Consider the following 20478-nt stretch of genomic DNA (forward strand, 5'->3'; position numbering starts at 1 on the left):
AATGACACAATGCTTTCCACAGGTGTCTAAATGCATCGAGATTTTTTGCGTTGAAAAGCTAACACACAGAACTTACTTTCTTATGTTTTACAAAAATACTCAATCTCATTCTAAATATTCTAAAACTAGGCTCGAACACAGTGCGCAGAAACTAATTCCTGACGCACTGTTTTCTGCCAGTCAAACTTCCAAACACCATAATTAATTCCATGGGTCTCTGAATGCAATGAGGCCAATTAGAATAGAAAGCAGACTTCCAATCAAATATTATTTTTTTATGTTTTATAAAAATTCTAACTCTCACCCTAACTATTTTAAAACTGGACTTGAACACAGTGCACAGAAATGGAATTCTGACGCACTATTTTCTGTCAACCAAACTTCCCGACATCATAGTTGTCTCTACAAACCTCGGAATGTGTCGAGTCTAATTGGGTTAGAAAGAAGACTCAGAAAACTCACTCTTTCATGTTTTGGCGAGAGTTTGAATCGGAACCTAACTATGTGAAAAAGTGGTTCGAAAACAGGCACAGATCCAGATTTCTGCAGTCAGAAAATTCTGATGTACTAGCTTCTGAACACCGTAACCATATCCACAAACCTTGGAATGCATCGAGGTTGATTGGGTTGAAAAGTAGACTTCCAGACCTTACTTTTTTGTGTTTTAAAATAAAACTAGTTCAAACTCTAACTAACACTACACCATAATTGTTGATTTGTAACGGATATGCATCCGTTACAAAAAATATTAGTAACGGTTATCTTGTGTTGACACAAATGTGTGACAAATATTAGTAATGGAAATCAGTAACGCTTAATATCCGTTACATAATTTAGTCACGATTTTCAAGTGTTACTAAAATTAATATCAGTAACAGATATGTATCCGTTACAATATATTAGTAACGCATGCTGATTTCGTTTGCAACTAATTAATTGTTGGCAATTATCCATTTGTAACGGATATGCATCCGTTACTAAATCCAGAAGCATCTAAAAAAAAAATATTTAGGTTCCAATTGTTGTTTGGTTACCTCTGCTTCTAGCATACATCCCACATATATTACACAACCTCCTATCCATCCCATTAAAGGCCTAAGAACACACTTGGGTACACAATAACATAAAATAGCAACAAAGAATAGCAATTAAACCAAACATATTCCATAATTCATTCATAAAATCATAAGTCACAAGTCTTAACTCTTAATTACATTTTATTCAACAATGAGAAAACAACCAAGAATATAATAACAACTTGTAAAATAAGTTTGTAAACAAAACATATGGATAGAATAAGTCTTAGTAGCATAATAAGCGAAACATTTGACCTCCGATATCATATCGCGTTTCTCTAGAAATTGTGAAAGTCATTGACACTGCAACCAAATCCAATGACACCAAATAGAAATGATCAATACATAATAATGAGTAGAATTTGTCCACGTTTGATTCATAAAAACAAGAACTGCATGCACCTTGCAAAGAAAAAAGTTAAAGAACTAGTTAGAACACCTTATGTTGCCTAATTCACCAACATAGATACTATTGTCGTGAGAGATGAAGATGGAACTGCAAATGCTACCCCTGTCAAATCAATGACAACAAAAACCCATATTAAAGACCGTTCTAAACCTGCCGACATCTAATAAAGTTTATAAAAACAATTAAGTTAATGTATTTATTGCAAAAAAAATCATGTATCCAATGGTACTACTAAATTCGGTCTATCAACTATATCTAGTATATAATCAAGTGCATTTGAGTATTTGATAAATAATTTTTGCATGCATTTAGAATTATGTGAGTTTAGATCACAATAACAAAATATTAAGATATAGAATGCAAAAGACACTGAAGTTAAGAAGGTATAAAGTAAGTTGCATTGCTTGGCACTAGTTGTCAAAATACTTGTGAATAATATTGAAGCAAACAGAAAAAAAGACGAGTGAAATAGAAGCTTGTCATTCAAACCATGCCCAACACCTATGACAGAAAACTGACGAGATACACTTAGAGAAAAATTCAATATATGCACAGGTGAGACAAAGATAATAAGAGACAACTTATAAGGTCACCCCCCCCCCCCCCCCAAATTAAAATAAAACTAAAAATGTATATGTACTACTAACACAACCTATGAGGTGTATAAGAGCCATTTCTTAAATAAGGGTCAGTCATCACACTAGGCATAATTACTATGGCATGCTAGTGTAGCCAAAGGTTACATGCATATATGTTGGAGAGAGTGTCATGAATCACTTCATATTGATGATATTTTGACGAAGAAAAAAATATAGTCACTAAGTCTAAAAATTGAAACGCACATTAAATCAAGTGTATCGTCACTAACTAAGGCTAAAATTGAAATATAAAACTATACAAATTGATGTCCCAGAAATACCTTTATAAAGGGAAAAATCCTTGGATGAAGTTGATAAACTCAATTCGAATGTCATCTGTTTCTTTGGTGATATATGTCTCTATGTTGGCCAACTCCACAATCTGTTTCGAGAAAAAGCAAGTTAGTATAGTCATTAGTGTAAGAAAAGTAGCTAGGGAACCTAATATATATTTGTGCATAAGGTTACAAAAGAATTAGGTGTTAATTTGTACATTAACTCTACAAGCTTTACATAATCTGTAAGCCTTGGTAGCAACCATTGCTTGTACTTAATTTGGATATACTATTTAACATCTGAGTGATAGTGTGTATGTCTGTAACATCTCTAATTGATGCTGATGTTACTCTATTAAGAGGAAACCTCTGTTTATACCTGAATGAAGTAACACTTTATATGAGGGGCTCATAAACCACACTCAAAATGGATGGATGGATGGATGGATAGAATCAAGTTTAACTATGAGCTCTATTAAAGGGACAAACTCCCTCTACTTACAGTTGATGCTATTGTTTGGGTAGGTGCGTGTCTCTTCTCTAAATGTGTGTGTGAGGGGATTGAGAGATGAAAAGAGAAATATTACTACCGTGAGGATGTACGAAAGAGTTATGCTTTTTTCTGGATCAAACCTTCATCGTCCTGCAATTCAATGATTCTTTAGTGATGTCTACACTTGACAATGAAGTGGAATCATTACATTACAGCAATGACTGACTTGTAATGCAGGCTTTATTGCATGCAGCTCTGCTTTAACAACTTCTTGAGTCACATTCAGAAGTTTAACCATTATACACTCAAAATACAATCACCAATTGTATGTTATACCCTGAACAGTTTATCTCAAGCTTACTTTTTAGGTATTAGCTTTTTATGCTCCTATTGTTGATAAGTTAAGAGAAGAACATAAGGAAAACTAGTAATTAACATAGTCTAAATATATAACATAATTCACAAGAATTGAAAGGAAAATGAGTAGAAAAATTCAGTGTAAATAACCCGTCGTCTAGGAATCAGAACTCCTTACACAGATGTTCAAATGCAATGAAACTGGTCTATTTGAAAATAGATTGGAAAAACTAACTTTTTTGTGCAAGCCATCCCGACTGGATTCTGACTCTAACTATGATTAACTTGAGCCCAAATATTATAGATTGACGAATACCGAAGAGACAACTTTTTTTCTAGCCACTTAAACCTATGGACTCAATAGGCAATGATTATAAGAACCAAGTGAATCATATATGAGCAGTAAAACTAAATAGATATCCTTGCCTTCAAACTTTAGAAACCAGCAAAACACAAGCTTTTGAAAACCTTTTACCAACTCCTTTGAGGGTCCTTTCCTTCTCAACCTCAAGGCCACGAGCTGATTTAGTAGTATAAGTCTTACATTTTGTTGAAGAAAAAGATGTAGCAATGCCACCGCCTTCGCGGATGTGAAGAGGTCGGACACTTGTCAGGCAAATCTTGGGAGACTCCATCTTAACCATTTTTCTCGTCATATATTGCAAACATTAAAGCTCCTAAAACAAACACATACAGACACCTCTGTCATTTAAAAGAACTTTGTATTCTAAAAGAATAGAAACGAGCCTACCAATTATTGATAAGAGCCCAAAACTGTAGTTTTAACCCCTTAATAATCATACTGTTAGACCAATTATGTGAATAATAAGTAAGAGTTAATACTGATTACGTGTTTTTATGCATTTCAGGCTTCAAAGTCCATTATGTGCAGAAATGTGCCACTTTAGCGAGATAAAGGAAAAAGTCGTGAGAACTTCCGAATGCCATATCTTTGGACTCAGACCTCGTGAATTGGGCCTACCTTATGTCAAAACGACCGCTCGGAAAGAGCTTTGCAATGGTCCAAGCCTTGACCCAATCAGAGGAGCAGAAGTGGACGAAAAGTCTATTGAAGCCGAATCTAGTGAAGAGGCCTTTTGGATTTGAAAGAATTGGGTTTTGGGCACGATTCTCGGCCCAAAACATGGCTCCAAGCCCATGCACGATTTTTGATCTGAAAGTATAAAACAAAAGCTTAGCTCTTTGTTAAGGGAGTTGTTAATGGTAGATGGATGATGGTAGATAGTGAGACCTAGATTAGTTAGCCTCCATTAATTGTTTTAGATCTAGTTTTTTTAATTCAATTAGTTTTATTTAATTAGTTTCAAATCCTTGTTTAGATTAAACCTTTGAATCCTTGTTCTTCATTTCATTAGATAAATAAATAGTTATTATTATTCAATTTCGTTTTTGTCATTTACAATTTATTAGATCTAATTTCAATTCTTGTTATCATTAATTCTTAGTTTTAATTAGATTCCATTATTGTTTAATTAAGTAAATTTCAATGATTTATATTATGTTTAGTTTTAATCTAAATGGAAATGATTGGAATGATTCAAGGCTAAACCTCCATTAGAGGGGGGTTGAGAAACCTTGATGAAAGCTTGATTCCAATTATCTGAGATTGTCGTAATTTCCTTTCCACTCTAGAAAACGTTTAGTTCACCATGAGAATGGGTTTAATCGTTCACATGCTAATTATTAATTGGTAGAAATGCCATGTGTAATTAGGGATTAGGAAGAACCGATTGTTCTCGTGGCGATTCAATTCGATTACTGACGACTTCGTCCGCTAGTGGATTAAGTTGAGTTAAGGTGGAATCAATCCCCCTAACTCCTTATCATCGAATCAACGTAGCATTCCCTTAGTTATCCTTATAGTCTACTAAGTTGCATCGTAGTCTAGTTGCCTTTTTTGTAAATCTCTCATTAGACTTTAAGAAGAATACTTACACGTGAGAACACAGCATGCGGAAGGACTAGGAGTGGAACGAATCACTCTACTCCACTATATCTCATAGGATTGAGAGTAGAATCTTTGATAAACATAGGCTCATAAGATAAGTTTTAGTTTACTTACGTTTTGAATTCATCGCTCATTTTCGTGGTAAACTACTCATTTTATGTTTTATCAAATGGCGCCATTTGCCATCTTAGTTTCACTTTCAGATTATTTTCGTAGTGTTAGTAATTGTTCTTAAAGTCCCATTTCACCCACCCACCCTTGTTTGATTCATACCGTGGTTGCCCGTTTCAGCTTTGGAAAAATTCGTGATAAAATATATAACGGATGCCGCGACGCTTTCAAGGAGAGCGACCAGCTAAGTTACTTGGAATTTCATCTACCACCGAAGCGCCACGCCATACCAAGAAGCGACCAAACACCAAATTGATTTTAATTTAATTGAATTTACGACCAGCCACCAGAGGAGAGCGCAGCCGCTTTTAGCTGATTTTTCCGAATTTGACGGTTTTGATTCAACTTTGATCTTTCATATTTTTCAGTATTCTAACCTGCTCTATACACCTGAACAAGCGTAAAACAAGACGCTATTCATAAAGCGAAGCAAGGGCCGCAATCGGTATTCCTTTCTTCCACACCTCGCATCTCCTGTTAGAGGTTTATACTAGTATATCGTAATTGTTTGGAGTGTTGCATGTTTAGTTAAGCTCGACTTAGTCTTGCATGAGATTAAGGTCCGGTCGAACAAAACACCTAACGTAAATACACAACAAAGAAACAAACAAGTCTATCTAGTATACCACACACTACACCTCTAGCTACTATTTCACACACACCCACCGATATAATGGGGAATAAAGAGAGACTCCTCTCTCGACTTCTACAAAGCCTTGAGCGATAGCCCCAAATCTTGCATCGTTCTAGCAGACCCAAATGGGGATTTGAGAATCCCTCCAAATATTTTTAATTTGTTACCCGTTTTTCATGGTTTAGACCATGAAAAACCTTATCGGCTACATTATCGTAGGATTGAACAAGTCCTAACAACATTCCACCATTCTACGGTTGGTGCGGAACAAATTAAATTAAGGGTATTCCCTTTCACCTTAGCCGATAAAGCGGCGTCTTGGTTAACTGCCCAAAGCGCTAATTACGTGGACTTCGTGGGCTAAACTTGTTCAAATTGTTTATGGAACATTTTTACCCACCCCTAAAGACGGATGAGATGCTTTCCAAGATTCATTTCTTTCGACAAAATCCTCATGAATCATTTTCAGAGGCTTGGAATCGTTTCACCGATCTTCTTATAGAGTGTCCACACCATAACCTAGCAAAAGACACGTTTGTTCGTGCCTTTTTCAAAGGACTTCAACATCACCATAAAGAAGTCCTTGACATAATGAATGGGGGTAGTTTCTTAAGTAAAGGAGCCTCGGAGGCTTATAAATTTTTAGAGGACCAAACTAAGCGAAATAATAATTGGGGGGGTAGTGACGATTACTCCCGTTCGCTAGTTCTACTAATACAGTTAAGGCCGCCGGTATGTTTGAAATTAAACACGATTCCGAGCTTAAAACTCTAATCGAATCACTCACTAAAAAGGTAGAGGCCATTTCTGTACAACAAAAGCCTATCCCCGTCATGAATGTAAATTCAAACCTATGTAGTTTCTGTTGGAGTCCTGAGCATCCCGACTCCCTCGTCCCTATAGCCTATGAACAGGCTTGTTCCATTAATCTTGAACCTAACACCCCGAGAGACAAAATCCCAACTCCGGTTGGAGAAATAACCAACAAGTCACACCTCAAGGGTACAATAATCAATATGTTAGGCCAACGCACGCTTTAACCAAGCTCCACTACGACAAGGGCGTGGTCGGGGTAATTTTAATAATTATAACAACCAAGTGCAACCTCGACAAGGTCAAGCACAAGGTCAACGTAATTATAATAATTATAATACTAATAGAGGTATCGTTCCGGTCAATAATAATTATCAAAATCCACCCATAAATAATTCACGTGAAATAGTTCCAGTCACACCACCCGTGACTACTACACCCACACAACCGGATCGCCTTGACACCTTCATACAAGTGAGCCAAAAACTTTTCCAAACCATGGCTCAATCTATGGATGGAGAGGTTAGCATGATCGAAAGCGTTGCTCGAGATTATTTCAACAACACGTTCCCTGATAATCATATGCCCAAAATTCTTTCCTTTGGAAAGTCAGACTCCAACATTTTCATTCCTACACTAGTCGATACACATATTATTGATGAGGACGGGATAGATGACTTTCTCAAAGATGTAGAGGACTACCATAGTAATGTGGATATGACCAATCTAGATGAGGAATTGATGAGTTTCTTGGTAGGTGACAATTCACCCTATCAAGAACTAACTTGCACAACATCCACCTCGACTCTCCTCCTTCCACCCTTTCAAAGGAATCTCGAGTTTGCACTCGATCCTTTTTGTTTCTCCCATGTGCTTCATAATTTTTAAATCCTCCTAGCAAACAGATACTTGGAAGGACAAACTATTTGACACCTTCATTTTCAGAATTGAGGCAGTCCTACACACACAATGAATGAGTTCGGTGCTAAAAACACATCCTCATTGTGTACAGGCTGTCTTTCTACAACTTATCCATATCCACCATATTCTCCACAACCATTCACTTTTCCACACTTATTTACTAGAACACCCACTCATTCAAAAATTAAAAAGAAGGTGCATGATAGGTTACACAATAGGGTTATCCGACTTCGTTTTCATTCCACTAGGCTGCGTCGTAGGAAATCTTGGTTCTTGATTGTGTTTGGATATGTTTTCTGTGATATTTATTTATGGAATGATCCACAACTATTTCGGTTGTTGATATATGATCAACTGCATGTTCATACATATGTTTTAGATAAAGTCTCGAGTATCTGACTATAAACGACTCAATTTCTGTGTTTGGTGCACTTCCTTTCACTTTAATATATTGGTGAGTGCACCATTAAGGTAACCGGGCCCTCCCTATAGAGTGTGTGGCTGTAAGTACCGGATCCTAAGTCCACGGTTCACATAGTTCACGTTTTCCACTCTTGCATGTTTTTCTCGGATTTTTGAGTCATGTTTCTCTATGGTGTGAATTATGTCTTTATTGCTTATTGTTTTTCCTTCTAAAAATAAAATAAAAAATAAAAATAAACATAGTAATCTAGGAAGTCTCGGGAATCTGACTTTAAAAGACCAACTGCTAAAAACAAATTTTCTAAGCTTCGTTGTAAAAAATTTGTTTGGGGGTGGGGTGTTCGTGTTTCCGTACTAAAATGTTTTATGTCCCATTAGAGTTGCTTAGGCCGTTTTATTGTATTACGATTCGGATTGACATAATCTATTAATTTAGAGTTCATTCGTTCGCATAACTTACGTCATGCACGCACTTCGAAACGTTTTCCACTATCTCGTATGTCATCTGAAGTCGGAATAGAGTGTTTTATGGATCATTGGATAGGAAATTCTCTCCTGATCATGTCCATATCTCATTCACCAAAATCGGACCGGTAACGAAGCGGCAATTTTAGTTTGAAATTGCGCTAAAAATCGTAAAATTCGACAAATTCGCATTGGGCTTGGAAACAACCCGCGCCCAACCGGCCGCTACACTAAACAAACGACCATCCTTTGCCTTCACCATCAGTTTCATCGTTTTTTTTTTCCCCACAAACCTCCATTAACAAAGCTTCCAACCCGACCTAAAAATCAAAATAAAAAGAAAACCTAATCAACCCACTTCAAAATCCAAATGATAACCCCAAATCTTCTCTAAAACAATACCACCACAACCACCACCGATTTCCATCACTAAAACCCACCGAAAATTCATAATTTTGGTCTTTCGCCGCCACCACTCCACCACCACCACTTTGTTGCTTCAACCGCCTATTAAAATCCCACCACCACATCACATTTCAACCCCTCACTCCATTCCAAACACTAGATGGCTCAACAACGCCGAATTTTACCGAGCAAGTTTTCATCGCCCGACCACTTCGCTACCGCTTTTACGGTGACGAAATGGCTAGTAGAGACTGGAGTAGTTTGTGGTACTCGACCGAAGCCTTCTACCACGAAGACTTGGTCCGATGGTTCTACAACACCGTGGAGTTGGAGGGGAGTAGGATTTTGTGTTGGTAAAGAAGAAGAGGAAGGAGTTGACTCATTGATCGTTGGCCGAGATTCTAGGCATTCGCCTAGAATCCATCCGATGCCACTTTACAGAGCCCCGGTTTGACGGGTAGAGCCTTTGATGGGCGTGGATCGTCATCAATGGGAGCTACAATACAAACTCCCATTGTGTTAGCCCAGGCATCCCTCGGGACCAACCACCGGCTTTCTACAGCTTCGGTGGATTAATCGAAATGTCCTAGGGAAGGACAAGGTCGGTGACATCGGTCCGACTGCCTCCACATCTTATGGGTACTCCAGAGCGTAAGTACAATTTCTGTATCTTGGAGTTTTTTTTGAGCATGATTAGGGGGTCGGAAAGTCTTTGGCACCTCTTCCGTGTTAATTACCAAGATCATCTTTGAAGATGAAAGCGACTCCGTCGATAGGATTTACATTACCCTGCACCGTAACCCGCGTATCTATAGGGAGTGTGTCCAACAAGTCTGGAAATTGCCCGAGGATAGGGAACAGGATGAGGTAGAGGAGGAGGATGAGGATGATTCGGAGGAGGATGAGGAGGACGTGACTTGCTTTGATACGGATGCCTTCGAGAGGTGTTGGTCGATTGCGAACGCATGGCTGTGCTTCATAGGGGCATGCGTTCACTAAACACTATCTGTGCAGACCTCCGGACTCGACAGGCGACTATTCATCACAACTTCGAGCTCCGCACCCAGAGAGAGGATGAGAGATGGGAACAGGCGAGGGCTGAGATGGAAGCCCAGCGCCAGTTTAGAGTGGATATGCTTGCACGCTTCCCACCTCATACAGACTCTGCTTCTGAGGACACAGCTACGAGGCATGAGCGTCGTCGACGAAGGACGACTGCTGCTGGACCTTCGGGAGCCCAGGAGCCACCACTAGAGAGTGTGCCCTCCGCCACCAGTGGCGAGGTGTTTAGAGAGTGTGAGGATTGATAGTGGTTGTTGTTTTATTTATTTTTGTTGTTTTTATTGTAATGTAACTTTTATTTTAAGTAATTTGAATTTTGTAGTGAAAGGTACTCGAATGAAAATTTTAATATAAGGGTTATTTTCAAGATGTGTGGTTGTTTCATATTGATCCCACCTTCCCAACTTGTTTGGGGTGGTTTTATCAATTCAAGCTTTATTTTTATATAACCCTAGTGTTAGAATTTATTGCGGAGTAAGGTGAAAATATGGCCGTTTAGGCATATCTATGATTGAGAATCATTGTAGGATGAAATCTAGATTAAATAGGTACATTCAATCATAAAATCAACCTAAAAGATCTTGGGTTTTGAATTAGAATCAAGAAAATGAGTTGTTTCCGTTTTCGGGTTTGGAAATTTTAGGATTTCCGGAACCGCCAGAAATACTTTTTGGCAACTTCCCCGATCCGGTTTAGCAACTTAAAACCTATATAAACTTCATACATTCTACACTCACAACTCACACTACATCTAACTTCCATCACGCACCCTTCACACCCGCGATTCCCACGCTTACGTCTCCATTTTCGCAAATCTGCAACTTCGAGGGCGCCAGCTAGGAAGGGCCTTCCACTCCCCTACACTTCGACAGAAAATTTTGCTCGAGCGCCCCAGCGCCAAGTCAAGCGACTTCGGCGGCCAAACACCGGAATTCCAAAATACAAAGAGCGACTTCGCGCCTAGTTGAGCCTTCGCACCCTAACTTCCGTGGACCAGAAAAATTCCAGTTTTCCATGAAGTTGTGCCCGGTTGTTTTGCAGCTGTTCCAGAGCGTAGTAGTTTTGAGATGACATCCCCTATAATAATACCGAACAGTCTTTTCAAGATTTGTTCCAAAGCACTACTTACGGTGCTTGGTTTCGCGAGGTGATCACATACGTTGGTCGGAACCTCTTATGGTAAGACCGGCTGAACTTTATTCTCCAAAGACTTGCATCTTATTTTTATAATAACTGCATTTTCTTTGAGAGACCGGATGGAGAACAAGTGTTCTCCATCAACATTGACGATGAACCAATGGAAATTACCGTGTTCTTGCTAGCATTTGTTCTTGGACTTGCTATGCCCGGCCGAGATACAAGACCCATGGTGCTATTATTGGGTCGATAATATGCATGTCTACACTTATGAGTTTTTGCACGAGGCTTATGGGGCGTGCATTTTTCCGTATTGAGGACCAAGGGGACTATAACGCGTTGCCCTTGGTAGCCCGTCCATGAACATAGGAACCGTTATGTTTTGGATTATGCTAAACATTTTAGGGAATGGCGTTTTCTTACGTGAATGACGCCACTTGCAGCGTTTTCCTTGCTTTAGCCACGGGGACGCCCGGTTCTATGACCTTCCCGAAACTTTGATGTCTAGTTTAGCACGAGCCCATACCATGAGGCATAAGTACCTTCTTATGCCTGTTCTAATTTCAATGTATTATGCTATGTTTCTTTCCTATTTTTTGTACACGTTTCACGGATTGGATTAGGGTAGACACGGTCGCGACCCACCAATAGTATTATTCGATCTTTCCGTCAAATGACTTGGCAAGGGTGGCGGATACAACCTCACCAGTTGCACCCTACACCCCATCGGACCAAGTGGCACTTAATAGGTTAGCAACCATAGATGATAAATGGCGTGAAGCCCGGCAAATTATCATAGCATGGTAGGGCGCTGAAGGAGCCTCACTTCTTTATAGAAGTAGAGGATGACCTAATAACAGCGGAGTGGAGGTAAGTTTTAGTTTACGTTAGTGTCCGCTTATGTCCCAAGCAATTTAATTCATTAACCCCATAATGGGTGGAACTCTTATAGAGTTAAGGCGGTTTTATTTCCTATATTAGTACGTTCTAACCTTGTTTTGCAGATGTTTCTGAATTTCACGCGCTTCAATGGTATTTTTCCTACCCTCTTTATTTAAATGCTTTGAGGACAAAGCATGCTTCTTGTTTGGGGGGCATAGAAACACGTGTAATTAAGACATCTGCTAGGATATAAATATATATAATATGCATTTGTTTTCTAGTTAAAATTTCAAAAATTTAAAAATATAAATAAATAAGTCCATGCTATACACTTAGGAATATTGGTATTGTTTTTTTCTTTCTCTATGCTCTTAACAATCTAGAAGTCTCACATAGCTTTTGCATCGTAATAATTGTTAGAAACTTAGGTTAATATGTAGGTAATAATCTTTTTGCATCTATCTATAAATATATTACCCGAAAGTATCTATGATTGTTAGCGATAAGTTTTCTCAAATCTAGGCTAGAGTACTTATTCTACAAATCCTGTGAGAATATAGCCTAAAGCCTTATATGAGCGAAACATTTGAGAAATGACACAAGGGAGAAGTAAAATCCGGATAGAGAAATCACACGTCCACTTGCTTGATCACTAAACCATATCCTAAGCGAGAATTTAGGCCCTTTTTGGATCGATATAGCTAGAAATTCTGACCTAAGTATATTTTTCGCTAGTCGCCCCACTGAGCCTTTCATTAGCCCTTCCATAAACCACAATTCCTTTACCCTGTTACAAAAACAAAAAAAAAAAAAAAAAAAAAAAAAAAAAACCTACCCAATTTAGAATAAGTCTGAGAATAGAATGAATGAAGAAAGAAGAAGAGAAAAACCTATGTAAACAAAAATTAGTTAGTTGCTTCAGAAAATAAAGAAAAGAAGTTTCCATCCAAAGAAAAGAAAAATAGAAATAGAAATAAAATAAAAACTCCAAAAATAGAATAAAAGGGAGTCAAAAGCCAAAGAAAAGAAAAAGAAAAAAAATATGGCTAAGGATGGAAACAAAGTGTAGAAGCAAAAGTAAATAACAAGGTTTTCTCTAGTTACATAATATGAAGACTCTATTATCTCAGACTTGTCCTTTAGAATATCCATTTCCTTCCTTCTTAAACCATCTCCTAATCCCCGTAACACCTAATAAAGACCTCTAGCTCAATTAGGAATAGGTTAGTGTGATAGTAAGTGGCAGATGTGTTTGATCGACTCCGAACTTCACATTGTGTCATTGAGATTGTAAGGTAAAGTGTGCCCATTGTACAATTGGAGTAGCTTAAACTTGAGTGGAAAAATCGAGTGTTGTTTCTTGACTATTATTGTGAGAACCTACTTAAAGACGCTTATTCGAAGTTCTCGAAAACAAACCCGCTAAACATTTTATAGTACTACTCATTCTGTATATATGCTTATTGTAGATGATAGATTATTATGCATATATTAACTTAGGTTTCTGACTTGGTTATTCTTATTCAATTGCTAGAGATGTATAGATAGTTGAGCATGAATAAGGAAACAATAGTTTTATTTTCTTAGTCGTTGTAGTATAGATGAAGTTTGTGAGTACCTTCATGGAAAACTCTCACGAGGCTATAACTCGTCCACTAGGGAATTCCTAGTGGTTTAAGGCCTTGTTGCATATGGTCAATGCAATCGCACTTTCAAATAAACGAGTTAGAACTCCATTTTTGGTCACTTATTCTAATTTCTCATCTTTGCTTGAGGACAAGCAAAATCTTTGTTTGGGGGTGGTTTGATAAGAGCCCAAAACTGTAGTTTTAACCCCTTAATAATCATCTTGTTAGACCAATTATGTGAATAATAAGTAAGAGTTAATACTGATTACGTGTTTTTATGCATTTCAGGCTTCAAAGTCCATTATGTGCAGAAGAAATGTGCCACTTTAGCGAGATAAAGGAGCAAAAGTCAGCAGAACTTCCGAATGCCATATCTTTGGACTCAGACCTCGGAATTGGGCCTACCTTATGTCAAAACGACCGGCTCGGAAAGAGCTTTGCAATGGTCCAAGCCTTGACCCAATCAGAGGAGCAGAAGTGGACAAAAAGTCTATTGAAGCGAATCTAGCTGAAGAGGCCTTTTTGGACTGAAAGAATTGGGTTTTGGGCCTGATTCTCTGGCCCAAAACATGGCTCCAAGCCCATGCACGATTTTTGGATCTGAAAGTATAAAAACAAAAGCTTAGCTCTTTGTTAAGGGAGTTGTTAATGGTAGATGGATGATGGTAGATAGTGAGACCTAGATTAGTTAGCCTCCATTAATTGTTTTAGATCTAGTTTTTTTTTAATTCAATTAGTTTTATTTAATTAGTTTCAAATCCTTGTTTAGATTAAACCTTTGAATCCTTGTTCTTCATTTCATTAGATAAATAAATAGTTATTATTATTCAATTTCGTTTTTGTCATTTACAATTTATTAGATCTAATTTCAATTCTTGTTATCATTCAATTCTTAGTTATTAATTAGATTCCATTATTGTTTAATTAAGTAAATTTCAATGCTTTATATTATGTTTAGTTTTAATCTAAATGGAAATGATTGCGGAATGATTCAAGGCTAAACCTCCATTAGAGGGGAGAAAACCTTGATGAAAGCTTGATTCCATTATCTGGAGATTGTCATAATTTCCTTTCCACTCTAGAAACGTTTAGTTCACCATGAGAATGGGTTTAATCGTTCACATGCTAATTATTAATTGGTAGAAATGCCATGTGTAATTAGGGTTTAGGAAGAACCGATTGTTCTCAAGTAGCGATTCAATTCGGATTACGATGACTCGTCGCTAGTGGATTAAGTTGAGTTAAGGTGGAATCAATCCCCTCTAACTCCTTATCATCGAATCAACGTAGCATTCCCTTAGTTATCCTTATAGTCTACTAAGTTGCATCGTAGTCTAGTTGCCTTTTTCGTAAATCTCTCATTAGACTTTAAGAAGAATACTTACACGTGAGAACACAGCATGCGGAAGGACTAGGAGTGGAACGAATCACTCTACTCCACTATATCTCATAGGATTGAGAGTAGAATCTTTGATAAACATAGGCTCATAAGATAAGTTTTAGTTTACTTACGTTTTGAATTCATCGTTCATTTTGTGAGTAGACTAATTATTTTACTTTTATCAATTATTGAATCTAAAAAAACTTCAGAAGAAAACTACCTGCAGTAGGGAGGACATTGTCTACAAATATGAAGATTGCCTTTTCAGCACTCAGCTTGATTCTTTTGTGGATGTCAAAGACAAATTGACCCACTGTCTAGTCTGCTGGAATTAGATACCTATAAAATTATTGTTCAGCATACAAGACATGATCTCAACTACTTTTCTAGCATGACTGTACTTCCTTGTAGCAGAATGACATACAGAAACCAAAAAAGAAACTAGGATTTACTTTAAAAATTACCTTTAGGAATAAAATACTTAGAATAGCAAAGAACTACCAGGAGACACAACTCGTAATATAGAATCATAGTCCCAAGAGATACTGAGGTTGGCAGAATCCAAAATGTCTCATCCCCTCTTTTCCGAGGCTAGGAGAGAATAAGAGTAGTGGGTTCATTGATAATATTCACTGTTATATTCAAGAGCAATGTCATAAGCATAGATCACCAAAGAACAATTGGATCCATTATACATAATGCAGTCCCTAATTTATTCAATTGAACTAAGTGAGTACTACCATTAATCACAATCTTATCAAACCATAAAGGGATGCAACACAAAGCACCAAAACACCTTCAACTTCGCCAACAAATTAAGTAAGCCCAACATCACCCCATCACATCAAGCAACCCACAAACCAAAAACATAAAGAAATACCCAATTTTATCCTAAGGATTAGCAATACAAGAAATTATAGCAATTCCATAGCCATAGATTTCAATTCTTATACGTAAAAGGTGTTTACCACGAACTAGAAATCAATCTCACAAAGAATAAGCAATTAAAGAGCTAGAATCCAATATTCATATGCAAATAAAATTGAAATTCAACTGACCGCAGTAGCAAACAAAACCAATTAAAATTAGAATACGGAGAATTAGAAGCTCCCATTTGGATATGTGGTTCGTTCAGCTTTCCTCTCCCCTTCTTTCTTGCTGCCTGTCCCCCCCTTTTTTCAAGCCTCCTTCTCCCCCTTCAATAAGAGTGGCAACCCATCATCTGCTTCCACCAACTTGAGGTTCAATAAAGAGAGATACCCTCTTAGGTAAGTATGTAACCAATGGGTTACTCTTTTAAGTCCAACACCTAATTCCAACAACAAGCATGAGGTGTAAGATATTCCAAACTTATTAATTTTGCCCATGGTCCATGCACATGTTCTCTGGTGGCTACCCAATTCATGTTGCCTATATATATAATGATTCTAGTGAACCATAACTAATCCATATAATAACCCAATTATACTAATGTATATACAACTAGTTGCATACTTATTGTCAATAAAATCGACACTTTTTTAAATCTTCAGTATATATATATTTACTCGCATAAAGCTTAACCTTTTTAGCTTTGACATAAATAAATTAACCAAAAACTCTACTCGTGTATGCAACGTGTACAATTGAATAACTAAAACACTACTAAACTTAATTTTCCAAAAATACCTTTAAGTGAATTCTAGATTATAACATTTATTGAGGATGATTGTGATATCATTATAGTATGCTACAAATTCCACAATATTGTTCTATCACAAACAGGAAAGAAAAGAAAAAATGAAACAACAATAAGAGATACCTAGTAAGTTTATGGGTGTCAAAATCAGACAACACTCACAAATCTGGATGCAAGTAATCCGTTAACACTAACTGAAGCTTGAAGTTATGGTTAAGGCAAAAGCAATTACTAGTTGCTAACAAGGATTTGATTTTTTTAATGTGAATCCAATGCTCTAGTCCAAGACATTGCATTACATTAAACTACAAGAATATTTTTTTCACTTCTATTATCTATTCCAATACTATTTAAAAGAAGTAAAAAGAAAAACCTCGTTGACTATAAAACCTGACAAGAAACTGAACTTGAGAACACCATATATGAAGCTATAAACATACAATCTTTTACATAATAATCCAAAGTCTAACCACCATAAGCTAAAACCTTAATGTCACAAACTTGTTACACTAAAAACACTACATTAATTAGTTGTTACCTTGAGCAGATCGAACACTTTCGATGAAAGTTTACAACAAACTATGACATCAAGCACCTTCAAAAACTTAAAATATTGAACCCCAAATCATGAATTTGATAGATAATGATTAAAAGTAAGCAATTTGGTTCAAAACCAAAGCATTAGTAACAACCAATAAGAGAAATTGGTACCTTCTGAACAGAGAACTGGAAAATTTCTCAAGTTTGTGTGATATCTGAATTGGAACCTTGACAAACAGAGATAAAAAAAATCAATCTTTAACGAAATTTCATAAAAATGTCATTTTTTTCTCATTTTAAAAACAATCTTGTACTGGATTCTATAAAATCAACATAATAAACAATAATCAACAAAACTTAAACATGTTCAGCAGAAAAGGAAAACCCAGACCATGACCGACAATTACTTACCTCTGTTAAAGAGAATCCTGCGTTTCGATGAGATCGAACAATTTCGCCTAAAAATGAAATCTCGAAACCCTAACTATACAAAACCAAAATTAGAATCAAAACCCTAAATAATTATTTGTAGAAAGAGGAAGATGAGATGAAGAACAAGAAAGAAGAAATGGAGAGGACGAACTCTACCGTCCAAGCTCACAGTTTTCTCGTTTTACCCTTTCAGGCTTTTTCCTTCGTTTTCTCTTTTTTAGATGAGCGGCGAGAAGTGAAAAACTCCTGCTTGAGTTTATCTTTCTTTTTCTCCCATGTGATTTTATTATTTTTATGATTTTTCTTAGTTTCTAACATATTACTAACCGTCACTAAATATCTACAGAAATGTTACTAAATAATTCAACTATTTAAGCAACGGTTAATAGTATGCCTAACGGATAATAGATGTGATTAACTTTCTAACGGATGAAGAAGTGTTACTAATGATAAATCCTAATTGTGGCCAATTCACCCAAATGGTGTAGTGTAAACCAAAATTTAGCTCGAAAACAGACCAGCGCTAAGACATCTAAGGCACGCCAAGACTATATCCGGGCAAGGAATAGGTGAAAGAAAATAGGTAGAAGGGATATTTCTAAACTGAGATTCATGCCAAACATCTGTGTCCAATCCCCCAGAGGATGATAAACCCAAAATGGAACTAGATGCTTCAGAAAATGTTGGGAGAGGCATTAAAAGAGAAACTACTTATATCTACTTGTCTACGCCTTGCACTCTTTCACGAACTTGTTTACAATCCAATATAGAAACTCATGTAACAAGTTAATACTGTTATCTAACAACCAAGTTACTAAGCATAGTATATACTCATATCATGAGGCTAATAAAGTTCACTATTAAGTCTATGACTTACTATCAGCTAATAAATTGTCTCTGTTTAATATAAATGTGTGGAGATAACTACAGTCTACAAATATCTTTACACCGACCCACACACACAAAAACCAGGACAGAAACCAGGATATGACTAACTGCTTTAACTCAATTAGACATCACAGACCAAGCAAACAGCCACACACATGAGACAAATTTACTTGGCTCTAGAAGTTTGAGAGGCAAATATTTAATGCACTAAAGAAAACAATTAATAAATCAATTATAAAAAAAAAAAAAAAAAAAAGTTTAGACTACTCAACGATATCACAAAACTTGAGATTGTATCTACTAGAGAAAACTGGAAAAACCGTCGCGCCAATATTCCTTAGCTTATTCATTCTTCCTCCAACTTTTATCTCTGTCTCTCTCACTCAAGTACTCTCCCACAGTAATTACTCCTTCTCTTTTTTTTTTTTTTTTTTTTTTTTTTTTTTTCTTGTACGTCTCTCTCTGTTCTGTTTTTCTCTTGTATTTGAAAAACCAGAAAAATACCAACAAAAAGGGAGAGTTCGGTTGTAACCAAACCCCTCTAACTCTCCCACGTTTTTATCTTATTTTATTTTATCTTTATCTTTATCTTTTCTTTTTAATATTATTATTACTTTTTAAATCCTAATAAATAGGAAAAAAATAAAGAAAATAAACAGGGTGTTATAACTATACTATATATTATGACCACCACCACCACCTTGCTATTAAGGTAATTTCCTAAAATTGATATTCTAATTATCAAAATTGATTTGAAACTGAAAATCAAATTATATGTTTGTTTCAAATTAATCTGTTTAAGTTAAATGTAATGTAAAGCAGGGTTATATTTGTCAAATAACCATCTATAGGATGTTGTGTATTTGTTTTTTCTATTTTCACAAGTGCTTATAAGAGGAACTTAAAATGAAAAACAAACCACTTTATAAGTCTATCTTATAAGACCCTCTTATAATTTAAGCCAAAAAAAACAAATAGCCCCTCACTCTCTCTTGCTCATTTATTACAAAAAAGAAAAAGAAGAAGAAGGAAGAAGGAAGAAAATGGCAATGGCAATGGCAATGGCGAGGCAGAGGCATGTTACCGGTCCCAATATGAGTTTCTATAACATTGTTTTTGTCTTTTCTTTGTAGAATAATAATGGGGTTGTGATGTTGTTTAACTCAAAGTGAATACATGTGCTTGTTTATGTGATGTTGTTTGTTTTTATGATAATGTGAGTGGGTTGTTGATGAACTTTACAAGCGATGAATGGGGTTTATAATAATGAGCTATTCTTCATGTTTCTTTCATGTCTAATGAGATCTACGGCTCATCTTGTTATGATATATTTGTCATGTTGTTTATGAATGCATGTGGTATGCTGATAATGAGTTTTTTTACTTGTTTCTTTCATGTATTTTATGGGAGATTTATGAAGTATATTGGTTTTGGGTATGTTTTTATTAAATCTCTGTTTTGGTTTTTGGTTATGTTGTTCATCTTATTGTAGTGGTTCTGATTTCATATATCATAATATCTTTGTGTTTTTTTATTTTGGGTTTCTTTTAGATGATTCAAGGTTCTTGTTGTATCTGAAGTTTTCATTTGCCGAGAACTGATGATGGAAATTAAGCTGAAAATCAGTAGCTAATTTTGTGGCAGTCACATTTGTCTTAAGTCGAATTGGCCATACAGGGTCAAACCAATATCCTAGAAGTGTTATTCTTGTATTAGATGGACAGTGTTAGGATAGAATCATATGTGTTTAATATATATGTTTGAGGTAGGGATGTAATAAGGGGCTCGTCGGTTCAACCGT

General features: G+C 36.4%; 1 long non-coding RNA gene across 1 annotated transcript; it reads right to left on the reverse strand.

Moving 5' to 3' along the window:
- Positions 1-15364: 15364 nt before the first annotated feature.
- On the reverse strand, positions 15365-17736 carry LOC147482467 (uncharacterized). The gene is made up of 3 exons (XR_015207026.1): positions 17529-17736; positions 15604-15771; positions 15365-15478 (listed from the first exon to the last, which is right to left on the reverse strand). It is a non-coding gene; the product is annotated as an uncharacterized LOC147482467 (long non-coding RNA).
- Between the last annotated feature and the right edge of the window lie 2742 nt (positions 17737-20478).

This window comes from Coptis chinensis, chromosome 8 (genome assembly GCF_015680905.1).
Source record: "Coptis chinensis isolate HL-2020 chromosome 8, ASM1568090v1, whole genome shotgun sequence".
NCBI classification, from domain to species: domain Eukaryota; kingdom Viridiplantae; phylum Streptophyta; class Magnoliopsida; order Ranunculales; family Ranunculaceae; genus Coptis; species Coptis chinensis.